Source organism: Eutrigla gurnardus (assembly GCF_963514095.1).
Source record: "Eutrigla gurnardus genome assembly, chromosome: 5".
Lineage (NCBI taxonomy): Eukaryota > Metazoa > Chordata > Actinopteri > Perciformes > Triglidae > Eutrigla > Eutrigla gurnardus.
In genome coordinates, this window is record NC_139919.1 from 108,864 (window position 1) to 113,189 (window position 4,326).

Sequence of the window (4,326 nt, forward strand, 5' to 3'; positions counted from 1 at the left end):
TTTATGACTTAAATGTGTTGATATCGGTGGGACATTGAAGAATGCAGCTTATTTGACAACTGACACTGCAATAGTGGTTAAAACACATGTTACCTGCAAATAACAGCTTAAAAGCCTCTTTCCTGCGTGAAACAGCTATTTCCGGCTTTTTGCCCACATTAAACTTGTAAAAGCATTGTTTTGCACTTATTTGATGTTTGGACGCCATTTTGTGTTCAAAGACACTGGAATCACATTGAAACGAAAGCAGATCCACTCCAGAGTGCTGTTATGACTTAAATGTGTTGATCTCGGTGGGACATTGAAGAATGCAGCTTATTTGACAACTGACACTACAATAGTGGTTAAAACGCATGTTACCTGCAAATAACAGCTTAAAAGCCTCTTTCCTGCGTGAAACAGCTATTTCCGGCTTTTTGCCCACATTAAACTTGTAAAAGCATTGTTTCGCACTTTTTTTTAATGTTTGGACGCCATTTTGTGTTGAAAGACAGTGGACTCACACTGAAACGAAAGAATATCCACTCCAGAGTGCTGTTATGACTTAAATGTGTTGATCTCGGTGGGACATTGAAGAATGCAGCTTATTTGACAACTGACACTGCAATAGTGGTTAAAACGTGTGTTACCTGCAAATAACAGCTTAAAAGCCTCTTCCCTGCGTGAAACAGCTATTACAGCCTTTTCCCCACATTAAACTTGTAAAAGCATTGTTTTGCACTTATTTGATGTTTAGACGCCATTTTGTGTTCAAAGACACTGGAATCACACTGAAACGAAAGCAGATCCACTCCAGAGTGCTTTTATGACTTAAATGTGTTGATCTCGGTGGGACATTGAAGAATGCAGCTTATTTGACAACTGACACTGCAATAGCGGTTAAAACGTGTGTTACCTGCAAATAACAGCTTAAAAGCCTCTTCCCTGCGTGAAACAGCTATTACAGCCTTTTCACCACATTAAACTTGTAAAAGTATTGTTTTGCACTTATTTGATGTTTAGACGCCATTTTGTGTTCAAAGACACTGGAATCACATTGAAACGAAAGAAGATCCACTCCAGAGTGCTGTTATGACTTAAATGTGTTGATCTCGGTGGGACATTGAAGAATGCAGCTTATTTGACAACTGACACTGCAATAGTGGTTAAAACGTGTGTTACCTGCAAATAACAGCTTAAAAGCCTCTTTCCTGCGTGAAACAGCTATTTCCGGCTTTTTGCCCAGATTAATCTTGTAAAAGCATTGTTTTGCACTTATTTGATGTTTGGACGCCATTTTGTGTTGAAAGACAGTGGACTCACACTGAAACGAAAGAATATCCACTCCAGAGTGCTTTTATGACTTAAATGTGTTGATATCGGTGGGACATTGAAGAATGCAGCTTATTTGACAACTGACACTACAATAGTGGTTAAAACGCATGTTACCTGCAAATAACAGCTTAAAAGCCTCTTTCCTGCGTGAAACAGCTATTTCCGGCTTTTTGCCCACATTAAACTTGTAAAAGCATTGTTTCGCACTTTTTTTTAATGTTTGGACGCCATTTTGTGTTGAAAGACAGTGGACTCACACTGAAACGAAAGAATATCCACTCCAGAGTGCTGTTATGACTTAAATGTGTTGATCTCGGTGGGACATTGAAGAATGCAGCTTATTTGACAACTGACACTGCAATAGTGGTTAAAACGTGTGTTACCTGCAAATAACAGCTTAAAAGCCTCTTCCCTGCGTGAAACAGCTATTACAGCCTTTTCCCCACATTAAACTTGTAAAAGCATTGTTTTGCACTTATTTGATGTTTAGACGCCATTTTGTGTTCAAAGACACTGGAATCACACTGAAACGAAAGCAGATCCACTCCAGAGTGCTTTTATGACTTAAATGTGTTGATCTCGGTGGGACATTGAAGAATGCAGCTTATTTGACAACTGACACTGCAATAGCGGTTAAAACGTGTGTTACCTGCAAATAACAGCTTAAAAGCCTCTTCCCTGCGTGAAACAGCTATTACAGCCTTTTCACCACATTAAACTTGTAAAAGTATTGTTTTGCACTTATTTGATGTTTAGACGCCATTTTGTGTTCAAAGACACTGGAATAACATTGAAACGAAAGAAGATCCACTCCAGAGTGCTGTTATGACTTAAATGTGTTGATCTCGGTGGGACATTGAAGAATGCAGCTTATTTGACAACTGACACTGCAATAGTGGTTAAAACGTGTGTTACCTGCAAATAACAGCTTAAAAGCCTCTTCCCTGCGTGAAAGAGCTATTTCCGGCTTTTTGCCCACATTAAACTTGTAAAAGCATTGTTTTGCACTTTTTTTTAATGTTTGGACGCCATTTTGTGTTGAAAGACAGTGGACTCACAATGAAACGAAAGAATATCCACTCCAGAGTGCTTTTATGACTTAAATGTGTTGATATCGGTGGGACATTGAAGAATGCAGCTTATTTGACAACTGACACTGCAATAGTGGTTAAAACGCAGGTTACCTGCAAATGACAGCTTAAAAGCCTCTTTCCTGCGTGAAACAGCTATTTCCGGCTTTTTGCCCACATTAAACTTGTAAAAGCATTGTTTTGCACTTATTTGATGTTTAGACGCCATTTTGTGTTGAAAGACAGTGGATTCACACTGAAACGAAAGAATATCCACTCCAGAGTGCTTTTATGACTTAAATGTGTTGATATCGGTGGGACATTGAATAATGCACCTTATTTGACAACTGACACTGCAATTGTGGTTAAAACGCATGTTACCTGCAAATGATAGCTTAAAAGCCTCTTTCCTGCGTGAAACAGCTATTACAGCCTTTTTCCCACATGAAACTTGTAAAAAGATTGTTTCTTGCTTGAAAGCACTTATTTGATGTTTAGACGCCATTTCCTGTCAAATGCCACTAAATTCACACGGACACGAAAGAATATCCACTTCAGAGTGCTTTTATGACTTAAATGTGTTAATATAAGTGGGACATTGAAGAATGCAGCTTATTTGACAACTGACACTGCAATAGTGGTTAAAACTAGGGATGAGCGAGTACAGCATTATCTGTATCTGTATCTGTATCTGTTAACCATATGAATTATCTGTATCTGTACTCGGAGTGGGCGGGGCCTAACCCGGAAATGGGTCTGGTTGTCTTGAAATGAGCGAGGTTTTAACTGGTATGTTATTTTAAGCATGCAATTGATATGGGCTGATCAGAAATTGTGATTTATTGCTGATTAGAAAACTATTTACAGGACAGCATCAGCATTGAGCTTCAGATCAATGGTTTTGATCACGATAGCAAACAAACTATTTACAGAACAAGTTTTGCAACAATGAATACAACACATGCGATTGCAATTATCAAGTAAAATGTAATGAACAAGAGTTTTCATACTCAACAATAACTTTTTTCTTTTAACTTTAATTTTTTTTATGATCAGTGTGATCTTTTTTTTTATATATATATATATATATATATATATTTTTTTTTTCCCACACCAGGTGTGTGTGTGTGTGTGTGTGTGTAGCTTGATTTCCAATATTTATACCACTACCAGCTTTATTTTTTCACGAAATACAGCAAGAAAGTGTTAGAGCCAGGCAGCCAGATGACGGTTAAAAAAAGAAAAAGAAAAATCTCCGACAGGCAGAGACGCAACGCGAGTCGGCACCACGTCTGAACGAAGTACCAGAACTCTACTAGTTCATAAGTAAGTACCAACCTAAGTAATAACAAACCTGAAGCTGAAGAAAGAAACCCTAAACATTAACGGAAAACGACCCGCAAACCTGAGTGACTGAGGGAGAGACAGAGAGCTGTTCTGTGTGTGAGTGATCAGAGCGGACACAACAACACATCTGCGAGTGTGTAGGGGAGGGGCTGTAGCATATCACAGGACGCAGACACAGTCAGCTACCCAATGAGGATTTTTATTTAATCCGAGCACAGATATTGACTCGTATTACTCGTATAATACTCGTACTCGGCAAAAGTGCTTTATCCGTACCGGATACTCGTTTCAGCCGAGTATCCGGCTCAACTCTAGTTAAAACGCATGTTTCCTGAAAATAACAGCTTAAAAGCATCTTTCCTGCGTGAAACAGCTATTACAGCCTTTTTCCCACATGAAACTTGTGAAAACATTGTTTCTTGGTTGAAAGCACTTATTTACAGAGCCCCTAAAGTGTCATGGAAGGAAAAACAATTTTTGCGAGATCTCGCAAAGAGTATTGCGAGATCTCGCAAAAAGTATTATCTCGTAAAGTATCAGTGAACCGAAAGTGAAACAGACACACAACGATGGAGGAGCATACACCATCCGTGCT